This window comes from Crocodylus porosus, unplaced genomic scaffold (genome assembly GCF_001723895.1).
Source record: "Crocodylus porosus isolate Cpor-Errol unplaced genomic scaffold, CroPor_comp1, whole genome shotgun sequence".
In the NCBI taxonomy this organism is placed as follows: domain Eukaryota; kingdom Metazoa; phylum Chordata; order Crocodylia; family Crocodylidae; genus Crocodylus; species Crocodylus porosus.
Window position 1 is genome coordinate 8,795,104 of NW_017728907.1, and position 14,115 is coordinate 8,809,218.

The 14,115-nt window shown below is 44.0% G+C and overlaps 1 long non-coding RNA gene across 2 annotated transcripts in view; it reads right to left on the bottom strand.

Annotated features, from left to right (window-relative positions):
• LOC109307057 overlaps positions 1 to 14,115 on the bottom strand; it is a 326,340-nt gene that overhangs the window by 35,023 nt on the left and 277,202 nt on the right. For both annotated transcript variants that reach the window (XR_002100153.1, XR_002100152.1), the window contains one exon: positions 6,356 to 6,518. This is a non-coding gene — a long non-coding RNA (uncharacterized LOC109307057). The remainder of the gene's footprint in view (positions 1 to 6,355; positions 6,519 to 14,115) is intronic.

A 14,115-nucleotide genomic window follows, 5' to 3' on the forward strand; every position in this document is an offset into this window, starting at 1 on the left:
CTCAGCTCAGCCGCAGAGCTCCTGCTCCTGCGGCAGCCAGAAGGGAACTGTCTTTCCAGCTCCGGCCTCAGCTGGTTATAAAGGCCAGGCCCTGCCCTCTTCCGGCCATGTGACCACCTGGTTGCCCTGGCAACCAGGCACCTGGTCTGCCTGGGTGATTGGCAGCTCTGCCAATCACCCTCACAATCACGGGGCACCTATGTGACCCCGTGACAATGGACAATTACTAAAAGGAGAACAAAAATTTAATAAAAGCATTTTTCTGAATTACTATGGTTCTTTTAATTGTCTTCATTCATCTTTTTGACATTTTCCTCCTAATAATTGGACTAAGAAATAACAGAATTCAAACTATATGGGAGTACAGAACTTTATTTTAGTATATGACTGTGATGGTGGACCTTGCCTCTCTGTATCCTTTTGTAATCTCCCAAAGAGCTGTAAGTACCCCAACTTTCCCACTTGCCACGTCTTGGATGTTATCATAATGTGTTCTGCTTTATGATGTCACTTGTCGGGAGGGTTGTTATATATATATTTGTTGTTTTATTTTGCTCTTTGGGTGTCTCTATTAGGAATCCTGGTATTATAGAGGAAAATTTCACTCGATTATTCCCACACACTCGCTGATATATATATATTCACAATCAGATGCAGATTAACACTAGTCTTTATCTTTATTCTTTAATAACACTATACAAACTTTCGTTATCTTTAAACAGGAGTGGTCCTTTTTTCTCTCTTTTTTTTTAAAAACAATTATACCACCGTTGTAATTTGATCTACATACTGTTCTTATTTAACCTTTATCAGTTTGGTTGGACTGAACTTGCTGTTAGTAAACAAAGTCCCTTTAACTCTGGTTTGTCCGTTTATGTATTTATTTATTTATTTAGAGCAGGCTTTTCTCTTCAAGCCTTGTTATTTCTCTCTCTTTACTTTTGCTAACCTGAGTGTGTACCTTTCATCTGGTGCGTGCCTGAAGCCTTGAATCCCTGTGGTCAGCACTCAGTTGTTTTCACTAAGCTTGTGGGAGAGAGACAATTCACTCTTCTCTTTTTTGTTTGTTTGTTTACTTTTCAGCGTGGCTGCCAGCCGCGTTTCCAGTGCCTCTTCAGGGATTCACCCTCTTTCTCAGAGCTCCGCTTTCTCCAGCAGTGAGAAAAATCCTGAGGTAAGTGTCTTATCTCCTGGAGATCTTCTTTCTCCCTCACTTTCTCCTTCAGACGCTCTTTTTTTATTCTCCCTTTCTGAGACTCCCTTCTCGTCTTTTCTTTCTTTTCCCGGAGCCTCTATCCTTATATGGTAATAGCTCCGGGAGCGGTGTTCTCCAGCTCTTTTTTCCACGTAGCTGTTTACTCTTTCACAATGACATATTTCCATTATTATTATTACACACTTCTAAGTTACTATAATGCTCACCATGAAAAAATGAGGGTACTATGTTGATTTTTCCCCCCCATTATAAGCTAATACTTCTAAACGCTCAATTAATGTCTTAATCAGGCATCTTTATGAACTAGAATCTTCAGGAAATAAAAGCAGGCCTTTGGTTCATAAGACAATTATGCTGAGCTTATTTTTACCACAGCCTACAAAGAAGGTAATCCCTTTTATTAACGGTTCAAATATCAAATGCAGTAGACAGGTTTAATGGAATTATTTTTTTAATCTTTTCACTGTCACCACAAGTGCCACCTGACATTAATCCCCTGGCACCAGTAATAAGATTAAATGAGAAATTTTACCTTTGGCATTGTACGATAGACTAAAGCGTAGGAAGGAAACTCATCACTGGTTTAAAAAAGATTTAGTGTCACTTGCAAGGCAATATAACACAAACCCTCTATAGGAAAGTAGCTAGCAATAGAATGACACAAGCTTTTCTATCTGGTGATACATCATATTAAAGCAACCCCACCCACCCACCACCCACCCCACGCAAGTGCATGGGCGCAAACACACACACACACACGCACTTTGTCATCTGAGATGTATTTTTTAATAGCTGGAAATCCCAAGCAAAGAGAGGAAAAGCTACCAGGAAAGGGCTCCTGTCTTAAGTGGAAGGATAACCGTCTCAAAGACAATATTAGGAGTAAGCAGTAAGCCTGCAAGACAAAAGACCTGATTGTCAAAGAACTTTCTGTATTAGAAGCCATAAATTATAGGGGTAAAGTTAAAATTGCAAGAAGACAAGCTGAATTGCAAGAAGACAAACCTCACAAAACAAATGTTGACAGAAACAGTAACAGGTTCTTCAAAAAATAAAATAAAACAAAATAAATAACAAGGAAAGATAAAGCAGGGCCAATATGCAGTGACCATTGGATCAAGATTAAAGATAATAAACACATGGCCCCCAAATTAAATTATGACATTGCCTCAATTTTCAATAAGGAGAAAAATCAGAGATAGTGGAGATGACGGTTTCAAAACAGGAAATTCTTACAACAAGGGAAAGCTAAATTCAGTGGGCATGTCCAGATGAGCATAGTCATGTGGTATGTGGCGCTGCAAACATCTGCAGCACCATATACCAACCAGTCTCGAGTTTTTCATGCTGCAAGGGTACACTGCCCAAGTGTGTGCTGCTGTTTTCTTTTCCCACATTTTTTTGACCCCTAGCCAGGGGTAAAAAAAACGAAGGAAAAAACACCAAAGCCAAGGCTGTGATGGAGGAAAGCCAAGGCTGCAATAGTGGAAAGCCAAAGCTGTTACGAAACTCCAGCTAGCTACAACTATCAAGGAAAATAAAAAGTCATTTTTTAGATATGTGGGGAGCCGGAGGAAAAACAAGGGCAACATTGGACACCTGCTAAACCAGATGAGACAACTGATGCCCAGGAAATAGCAAACTTGCTAAATGGGTTCTTTGCGTTAGTTTTTCATCAGCCTCATGGGACGGCCCTTCCCACTATGGTCAGGGAGGCCCGAGTGAGGGAGATTCTTTGTCCTCCATCAAAGCCGACCTCGTGAAGGAACACCTCAACAGGCTGGATACCTTCAAGTCAGCCAGCCCTGATGGGTTACATCCAAGGGTACTCAGGGAGCTGCCAAGCATCATAGCTCAGCCCCTGGCACGGATCTTTGAGAGTTCTTGGCACTCTGGTGAAGTGCCCGATGATTGGAAGAGGGCCAATGTTGTGCCTATCTACAAGAAAGGGAGGAAAGTAGATCCGGCAAACTACAGGCCCATCAGCCTGACCTCTATCCTGGGGAAAGTGTTGGAAAAGATTATCAAGGAGGCCATGCTTAACAGGCTAGCTGAAGGCAATATCCTGAAGGATAGCCAGCATGGGTTTGTTGAGGGTAGGTCTTGCTTGACCAGTCTCATTTCCTTTTATGACCAGGTGACTTATCACCTAGACAAAGGGGAAGAGATCAATGTCGTATACCTCAACTTTAAAAAAGCCTTCAATCTGGTATCCCACGATCACCTCTTGGTTAAACTGGCTAACTGCAGCCTTGACATCACCATGAACCACTGGCTGGGAAACTGGCTCTGAGGTAGGACCCAGAGGGTGGTGGTTCACAGGAGCCAATAGTCTTGATGCGTTGTGACCAGTGGGGTCCCACAAGGCTGTGTCCTAGGGCCTATGCTTTTAACATCTTCATCAATGAAGTGGACATTGGTGTCAGAAGCAGACTGGCCAAGTTTTCCAATGACACCAAACTTTGGGGTAAAGCATCCACACCTCAGGACAGGAGGGTGATCCAGGTGGATCTGGACAGACTCATGAAATGGGCGGACGAGAACCTGATGGTGTTCAACACCGAAAAATGCAAGGTTCTCCACCTTGGGAGGAAAAACCTGCACCATGCTTATAGGCTCGGTAGTACTACGCTGGTTAGCACTACAGATGAAAGGAACTTGGGGGTCATGGTTAACCACAAGATGAACATGAGCCTTCAGTGTGATGCTGCAGCTAGTAAAGCGAGCAAAACACTGGCTTGCATTCATAGATGCTTCTCAAGCAGATCCCGGGATGTCATTCTCCCGCTGTACTCGGCCTTGGTGAGGCTGCAGCTGGAGTACTGCATCCAGTTTTGGGTTCCACAATTCAAAAAGGATGTGAAGAAGCTTGAGAGGGTGCAGAGGAGAGCCATGCGCATGATCAGAGGTCAGGAAAACAGACATTATGATGAGAGGCTGAGAGCAATGGGGCTATTCAACCTGGAAAAGTGCAGGCTCAGGGGTGATCTGGTGGCCACCTATAAGCTTATCAGGGGAGCTCATCAGGATCTGGGGGAACCACTGTTCACCAGAGCCTCACAAGGGATGACAAGATTGAACAGTCACAAACTCCACTGTGACCGGTTCAGGCTGGACATAAGAAAGAACTTATTCACTGTCCGAGCCCCCAAGGTTTGGAACAGACTGCCAGCTGATGCAGTTCAACCACCCCCTTTGAATGCCTTCAAAACACATTTGCATGATCATCTTGCTGGGATCCTATGATCCCTGCTGATTTCCTGTCCCTGGGGTGGTGGGGCTGGACTCAATGATCCTCTGGGGTCCCTTCCAGCCCAAATATCTATGAAATATTCTATGAAATATTCTAAAGCAGTGCACACTCAGACAGCATGCACTGCTAAAAAATGGAGCTGGGCTGCTTAGAGTTGTGCTGCGGTTGCTGGCCAGGCTGCACCAAGCAGGATTGCCACAGCTGCAGCTCTGGGAGGCCCCTAGGACTCCCAGTATATGCTGGCCCCAGCCTCCCTTATGTCACCTGGGGTGACTTGTTACACACCAAATGCACATGGCATGGGCATTCCCTGTGGACAAGAAGTGGCGGTGTAAAGTGCACTGCCACTACTTGTTCCTGGAAAGCCAAATGTCCACGCACATCTGGATGTGCCCTGTGAGTTTAATGAACTTAGGGTGTGAAAGCCGAATTAGCTTTCACACCCCATAACCCTGAAAGAAACAGTCACAGTTTGAATGGCCAGCATCTTTAACAAACCTATCAAGACTGTTGTGATACTGTATGATTGGAGAATAGCAAATATAATACCTTTACTGAAGAAGGGGAAATAGTGATTCAGATATCTATGGGCTCATTAATATGACCTCAATAGCCTTCAAGAATTTTGAACAAATTTTGAAGGAAAGGATTATAAAGGATATGAAGGCAAATGGAAAATGAAATATAATACAACTGATTTTCTAGACAAAAATGTGATAAACCTATTATCTGGGTTTCAGTAAGTCATTTGATACAGTACCTAGTGAAGAATTATTACTTAAGGTGCAGAAGAAGGACAATTGGAAAAAGGAAATAGTAAAGAAAGATATTATCTTGGGGTGGAGTGATAATTCCTTTTGTTAAAAGGGTAACTTAGGGTGGAGGGAGAGTTCCTCAGGACTTATACTTAGGGTCAATTTTAATAAATAATTCCACTAATGAAGTTGGCATAAAAATAGGAGTGTGTTAATGACATTTATTGATGTTGCAAAGTTGAGACACAACATCACTACAAAGAAATATCTTAATAACATTCAGGAAGATCTGAATGAACCTGAGGAAGAAAATAATAAAAATAGGATGAATTTCAATAGTACAAAGATCTATGTTATCCAGTTAGATCAGTTAGATGCAATAACAAGAATTTCAACTTAAGCTGGTGACACACTTGACAAAAATAGAGGCGGAGAAAGACCTAGGTGAATTAATGTCTAATGGCATTGATATGATGCAACCATGAAAAGATAATGTAATTGAGTGTATCAGTCTTTTAGAAGATGTATATTTCAAGGACAGATGGATGTTATTAATGTCTTTGCACAAGACATTGGCAAGATGTCATTTGAAATACTATGTAAAATTTTAAAATTTGTGTTCATAAAATGAATTCAAGCCACAACAGGTACAAAGAAGCCTACTAATGTGATCGGGGAAAAGAATGCTTATATTAAAAGAAGGGACAGTTTGGCTTATTTAGACTAGCACAATGGAAACTGATAGGGATATGACTGGATTCTCTAAATAAATTTAGTGCATAAATCCTAGAGAGAAACTAAAGGACAATAAGTCAAGCTGAAGAATATGCTTCACTTACAAATACGACCCTAAAATGGAAGGATACCAATGGCTGGATTTTCCAAGGCATCTACAGTCAGTAGAAGAGTTCCCAGTTGGATGTCAAATTGGTGGCCAAATTGTCAAATGGGAGTTACAGGTTTTTGAAAGGCTACTCTTATGTGTGTGTGCTGAGCTCTTGAAAAATCTTGCTCTGAGACAGTCTCTTGAAAATCTGACCTCTCAGTAGTAGCCAAGATCCACCAATGTACATTTTGGTGGACAGTACCTGGGGAAAAAAGAATTCTCATTTTTTCACATTAGCCATTTACCTTTGCCAAGTTACCTGGAGCCAGCTGAATCAGCAGATTCTTTCTGGACCAGAGTTTGCTCCAATTTTGAAATTGAAGGTGATGCTTCAGGCAATGGCACTTCTGTGAAACAGTCAGCAGACAGCCCAGGAGCTACCTGAAGCTCATTTTAATTATTTGGCAGCTGTATCCAATTAAAATGCATCATAAAGGTTAGCTGTCAGAGTAAAAAACAGTGTAACCCACTTAAACCAATACCTATATTGTACAAACACCACACAAACTTTCCAAATACGCATATAATTGTATTCATAATTTTAAGATTATGAGTATTTTATATGATTGTTATAATTTAAGAGTATTCTGCTAATAATTTAAATAAATATTTGCTTTACAATTGAGAAAATTAAGTTAATCTTTCAATACTTGGGTATTTTAACGTACCCTATGAAATTATCATATTTTCTACATAATGTACCTTTATATTTGTAACAACTCTCCTATGAGCAGAGTTTCAGCATTATTTCTAGCCTGTGAAAAGTAGATGCTCAATGGGTATGTCTACACAAGATGCTTTACTGTGCAGTAGTGTATTTTATTGCACAGTGAGCATGCACATCTACACGTGCACAAAGTTATGGTGCAATAGAAACTGCTACTCACAGGTAAATTTGCTGCCTGAAAATGTAAGTTGCAAATTTACTCATGAGTAGTTACTGCACTGTAATGCACATGTAGACATCAACTGGGAGAAAATTTGCTCCCACTCAGCCCTGCCACTAGGGGGCCAGCCTAAAACTAGCCCCAGGGCTCTGGGTCTGAGAGCCTCTCCTGCCCCAGGGCTGGACCAGTTCTATGGCACTCAGAGCACTGGGGTACATGCAGCGAGCCTGAGGCCACGCTAGGCTACTGTGTCTCCCTGAGGAGGCCACAGGCCAACTGTGTCAGGCCACCTGCACCCTGGAGCCACTGGCCATGCAGACTGCCAGGCCTGTGCTGTCCAGGCCTGCAGGGTGCTGCAGGATCCTGCCAGGCCTGCCAGCACCTGGGCTCAGCTGCAGACAGCTCCTCACCAACAGGGCTAGCTCCAGCTGCCTGCAACCCACCCCCAGCATCCTGCCTGGAGCCTGTAGGTTCTGTTGGATATTGCCTTATTGTGCAACTGCCAATCCCACACTGTACCCCTGCACTGAGCACTTCAGACAGCTGCCCAGGCCCAGCATCTGTGCACAGGCCCAGAGAGCCAGCGCAGCAGTGGCGATGGTCTCGCCAATGATGCCACACTCCACCTTCTGGGTCCACAACTGGTTGCAGGAAGAGACTGTGACCTTGTGGCACTGTGAGGCAAGTTAAAAGTGATGTCTGCAACTCAGCAATGATGTGGGGCTTAGCCGGCGGCTGCCTGGGCCTGGGCCTGGACCTACCTGGCCAACTTACCATGGTCCTGGGCATCCATGTGCAGCCAACCCCTGATCTGAGTCCAGACAATACATGGGCCCCTGGTACAGAGCATCTTATCTCATAAATGTTGCAACCTCTCACAAACAGCTTCTTTCTCATGGCTCTGCAGGCCCTGCATCTGCATTCAGGGGAGAAGCCGCCATTGGCAGCTGGGATGCGGCCTCAAATTCAGTACCACCCACAACCAGGGCCTTGTGGACGCACCAGCTCCATCAGAGGAGGACCCAGGACACGACCCTCCTCCTGGACTGGCTGGTGATGGCTATAGAGGATCCTCTGGCAGATATGCTGGGCCTAGAAAGCAAAGGATGTCACCTGCAAAGACACATAGGACCAGGTGGACCAGGAGATTCAGTGGAGCTCCTGGCCCTGGAGTGTAAGAATGTGGAGGCCCAAATGAAGCAGTCTGCACTCATGGCCAGAGCAATGGAAGCCATGAATAATGACCACTGGGTGCTGGACACCATCCTGGCCCTGGCAGTTGCCTTTATGCTGCCTGCTGCCCAGCCTCTGACCATAGCCCTGCCTGGCCCTAGCAGCTGGCCACCACCCAGCAGCAGACCCCTCATGGGCCTGGGTGGAGCTCCAGGTTCACCTCCATGAGCCAGGAGGCCCCGCCCTGGCCCTTACCCTGGGTGCCCCACTAGCCAGATCCTCCCACCTGGCCCTAGGCCCACTGCTAGCCCCAGCTTCATGACGTCAGAGCCAGAGCTGCCTGCAGTGGGGCTAGGACTGTGCATCAGCTGTGCTGACCCTGGAAACCAGCTGTTGGAGGGAGAGCCATGCACACTGGGGGATCAGCAGCTGCTGTTACCCCGGGTGAGTCCTCCATCTGTGCTGCTTACTGTAGCATGCACACCCATGGTGAAATGCATAGAGGCTTGGATACTAGCCTCCTGTCTCCAGGCTTTGCCTCCTAGGTGCCCCCACCCCACAACCACCTACCCCAGGAAGGTACATGCACTACTGCATATGCAGTGTTGGGTATGTCTACACAAGATGCTGCTGCATACACAGTGGTGGGTATGTCTACATCAGATGCTTTACTGCACAGTAGCATAGTTTACTGTTCAATTAGCATGTGCATCTATATGTGCACACACTTACTGCACAGTAAACCTCACTAATCATGAGTACATTTGCGACCTACAAGTGCAAGTAGCAAATTTACTTGTAATTAGTTACTGTGCAGTAGCATTCAACTAGATGCCTGACTAAAAGAAAGTCTGCTCCCAGTCAGCTGGCCACCAGGGGGTAGAAGAGGAGGTTGCTCCCTGCCCCTGGAGCTGTTTGCTGCGAGGGCGGGCTCTGCCACTGGAGCCCAGGCAGAGACCATGTCCACCTGCCCCAGCAGCAGGATGCTCCAAGCCCCCTGCTCCAAGATCATTGGGAGCAGAGGCTGGGAGATCCTTATCTCCCAGCACCAGCTCTGCAACAGCAGGGCCAGTGTTGGGAGATTCTTTACTCCCAGCCTGAGCTCCTCTACCACAGGGCTCGGGCTCAGAGATAAGGATCTCCCAGTGTTAGCCCCATTATCATGGAACTGGCACTGGGAGAAACATGCTGGTGATCATGATCATGGAGCTGAGCAAGGAACAGGCTCCCCAGCCCCCACCCTGTGATTGTGGAGTGGGGGTTGGGAACTGTCCCAGTCAGAGGCAGGTTCCAGCCCCATGCCACAATCGGGTGATTAAGACATGGGGCTTGGAAAAAACTGCAGGAGTGGGGTAGGTCCCATCCCCCTGCCCTGATCCACCAGTGTGGTTTCTAGCAGCGAGTCAGTGGATCAGGGCAGGGGGATGGGACCTGCCCCACCACTGCAGCTCTATCCAAGTCCCCTACCCCTGACCTGGGAGCCAGGGCGAGGAGCTCTCTGCTGATTGGCAAGGTGACGTTGTCCCAGCCCCGGCAGCAGGCAGCCCCCTAGCAAGGTGATGTTGTCCTAGCCCCAGCCAGGAGACAGCTGTCTCCAAGCTAGCATCCAGAGAGAGCCTAGAGGGGAGCCTAGAGCCACTGTAAGACCCTAGAGCCATTGCAGGGCCCCACAAAGCAGGAGCACCATTAGCAGCAAATCTGCTCCCACTTCCCTGTACAAGTGGATGCCTGCCCAGAACTGTACACTCATGAGTATTTTACTCACAAGCAAACTGCTCTTGGATCTAACGCACACATAGACACATCCAGTTTACAGAGTCCCTGCACTACAAAAACATTACTCATTATATCACAAGCCCCTTTCATTTTTTTGTAAAAATGAAAGTGAGGTATAAAGTTAAATTTTAATCTATAAAAAGAAATATAGTGAAGGCTTTTTCCAAGAAATATTTTATGAAAGGATAAACCTGTTCAAAAATATTTTCAAGTCCTATTTATTGCTACCATTAAAATAACCCATTAAAATATGGGAGAACCTAGTACGAGAAAAGCTGACTCATCTGGAAAAAAAGAGATATATAAGAACAATCTATGAATCTGTCATCACTTTACTGAATATCCGTAGCTTAATTTTCCAGGATAACTGCTAACATACTTGACTTCTTCTCAATGAATCAAAGGTCTTTTTTTATATAGTAAAAGACCTTTTCACTAAATTAAGGAGAATATAATGTTTCAACCCTTTCTGCATACTACAGAAAATGGGGCTTGATTTTTTTGAAATATTCACTACCTTACTATCAAACCAAACAGCTTTAAAAAGCAACACTTGGAACAGTGAAGAAAGCAGACTCTCTTGTAGTAACATGGTCATTATGCCATTAACTGGAACACCCAAAGCACTATCTGATAAAGCCATGCTCCTCTCTTCCTTTATCTCATGCTTATTCAGTGGGAGTTTTTCCCTGCTTTCTGGGCACATCTACAGATGCACCAGACTTCCCAGTTGTTATGTTGCTCATTGCTATGGAGAGACATTGTCTCATATAGGCATGCCCAGTGAAGCAGTTAAAGTAAAGTAGTAAATTTACAATAGAATTTTAGTTACATTTTGTTAGTGGATGCATCTACACAAGATGCTATGTTGCCATAGCACTTTGCTACAGTGCAGTAGCATTGCCAGGCACAAACCATGATGGCGAAGCTACTTTGCAGTAATAATGAGCTACTGCGCAGTGGCTTGTTTCTACTGTGCAGTAGCATCTAAAAATAACCATGTGATTATGGGACTGCATAGTAACACCAGTTAAGCAAGTACTAAATGACAGTGAAGTAACAACTGGTGAACAACTGCTTTCCCATCAGGACCTGGGAGAACAGTTATTCACCAGGGCACCACAAGGGATAACAAGGTCTAACAGCCACAAACTCCTGGAAGGCCAGTTTAGATTAGGCATAAGGAAAAATTTCTTTAAAGTCCAAGTGTCCAGAGTCTAGAGCAGACTCCCCCCACCCCAAAGGCGGTGCAAGTATCTTCTCTGGATTTCTTCAAGAGGCATTTGGATGTTTATCTTTCTGGGATCATTTGACCCCAGGATTCTTCCTGCCTATGGCAGGGGGCTATACTCAATGATCTCACAAGGTCCCTTCCAGTCCCTAATGTCTACGAAGCCTATGAAGTCTATGAACTGCGCGGTCTACCACACATGTAAATGTGCCCACTGTGGATCTGGATGGGACTTTCTACAAAACTGGAACAAATATAAAACATACGAATGGCAATTTATTGGAAATTGATATGTTAATGCAAGAAAATGAGGATCGCAACAGTATAGTGAAAGACCGGCCTTTAATTTTTGTACAGCAAATACACTTATAGATTATGACAAACAGCAACCAGTTTTCCTCTGAGCTCAGTAAAATATGTTCCCTCTTCAAGAGAAGTTTGTTATGACTTCAGAAACCCGGAGATAAAGTTTAGAACTGCAAAGATCTTTATGTAGCATTATGTACCAAAGTCAAACACTTTTCCAGTTTCAGAATATGATGGGAAAATGTGATGAGACAATAGCTGTGTATGAGGCAGAACTACAAAGACTAATTGAACGTTTTCTTAAAGGATATTCTGTAGAACAGACCATTTGTGGCATCTATAATAATGGATGAATGCAAAAATTAATTTAATCTAATACAATGTCGTAGAATTAACAACAGCAGCACAAGCAGTAGTAAAGAATTTACAAGATTACCATTTATACATTAAACCAACTGTAAAGAAAATATAAAATCAGTTGGAAGGAGTGTTTCAGCTATGGAGGAGATTATTCTGTATCAGTTGGCAAATTTTACAAAGTGCCCATCTCAAGAAAAGCCTCTAAATCAAATAGCTAGCTGCATACACAAGGCAAAGATATTTATCAAATTGCATCTCAAGCTTAGAAATCACTAAAAGATCAGAGGGGAAAGAAACATGCAGAGGGATTTTAACCTTGTGGGGGAGTAAGTCACAGAGGAGCAGACATACGCTATGAACTCTCTGAAACAGAGGGAAGTGAATGCAAGTTTGATCTGACATAACTATACCAAATAACCTATCACAGCAATAGGTCCTGTGCATGTCCCTGTAAAATATAAAAGTTAACATAAAAAAATACACTAGTGATAGTGATCCAGAAACAAGGATAATCTCTCAGGTACACATTGATTGCAAAACTAAACTTCACTTTTTAAAGTGTTAGGGACCTCGATGGTGTAATTGCAGGCCCCTCTACATGTTCAGGTAAAGGTGTGATGGGATCTAATGTATGATCCACACTATTGTGCCTCCTGCCATGTCACACCTGCATGGCAGGAGATTTGACTATGGGATCATGCATTAGATCTCATCACACCTTATTGCTGATGCAGGGGCAGCCCAATCCTGAGCTCCCTTTAGACTGGCATGAAGCAAGCCCCTGCAGCTGGAAGCCCCCACAGTTGATGTCCTTCCAGCCATGGGAGTGGCCCATGCAACCCTAGGCCTGGGGGATAACAGAAGCCATGATCCATCAGCCCTAGGGGTTTCATGCACCCCTCGGGCAGCTGCACCTTCAAGCTGCCAGGACCCAGCTGGGTCATCTATAGCTCCAGGACTCTGGTCCCCATGCTGCCAGGATCCGGATTTGGCAGCTGCTGGGGCTGAGAATCCCCTGTTTCTGGACTCCCAGGCATAGAAGCATAGATAGGGAGGGTGCCTCCCTACAGCTGGGAGTCCTGTCAGCTGATGCAGCTCTCAGCCACAGAGGAGACCCTGTTACACATGCAAATTAAAACTCAATAGCTATAAAGTTGGTACACATTTTCAAGGTCTAACTTTATAGCCAGTTGGAGCTTTTAATGGTATGATAACTCCTTTGCACATGTTGCTGGTCTCAAGGTAATTTTGCCATTAACCAGTTAATTGCATGATACCTGTAATATGTAGTGGGCCTGCCAGGATTACACCCAAAATGCAGTCAAATCAAGTACCAGAGAGCAAAACCAGTCCCAGAAAAAAATGAGACCGAGTTAGGCTGGGGAAAAAGGGCATCATTGTTTCTGTACAGTTTTCTCAATAAACCATACCTATGGTTCCAATGATTGAACTAGACAAGATCATGCTAATCCACAGGAATTACAAAACCATAAGGACTCAAGTCTCTTGATTAGACATTTGCCCTATTCCATGAATGGAGGACTTGCTAATATTGTTACATGGAGGTCCAAAAAAGCCCTAAAAACATAGCTAGGCAAAATGTGCACACAACATTACAGACAAAAGGAATATACCAAGAAATTTACTTTTTCAAATACTCACAGAAGTTTATACAAGGACAAGCGGTTTCTATAGAGAACGTATAAAAGGTTCAAGACAGCATTGTAATGATAATAACATGTCTCATCATGACCAGAAGTGATGCTAAATATTTGTCAGTGTTAGAGAAGGTCCAAGACAGGAAGGAAAGAGATTTTACACAAAGCAAGGTAAATGTATTATATGAGGCTAGAAGTATTATGCTTTGGCTATAGGATACATAAGGAGAAGTTTTCCTATAGCAGACAAAATCCTGGCAACTGGACAAGTACCAACTTATCCACTCAAGCCGAACACAGCCAAACTGTGAGCATATTTAAGTATGTTGTTATTAATAGAGCTTTCTAACACTTCAACAACTCTTATATCTTTCTGAAGAAGGGGAAGGAGATAAGAAAAACTCTTCTAAGAGTCTAAAAATCTCCTAAGAGATCTACTACAAAACTTGGAACAACTTGTTCATTTTGATCCAGGAAAATAATCCAAGTGACATTTAATCGTAGGAGTGGTTTTGTCACATAACATGAGAGATGTCAGAGAAGGACCTATATCCCCAGGTCCCTGAGAATGACTCAGTCTAGCTATTCTCATTTGGAATTAAAAAAATCCATCT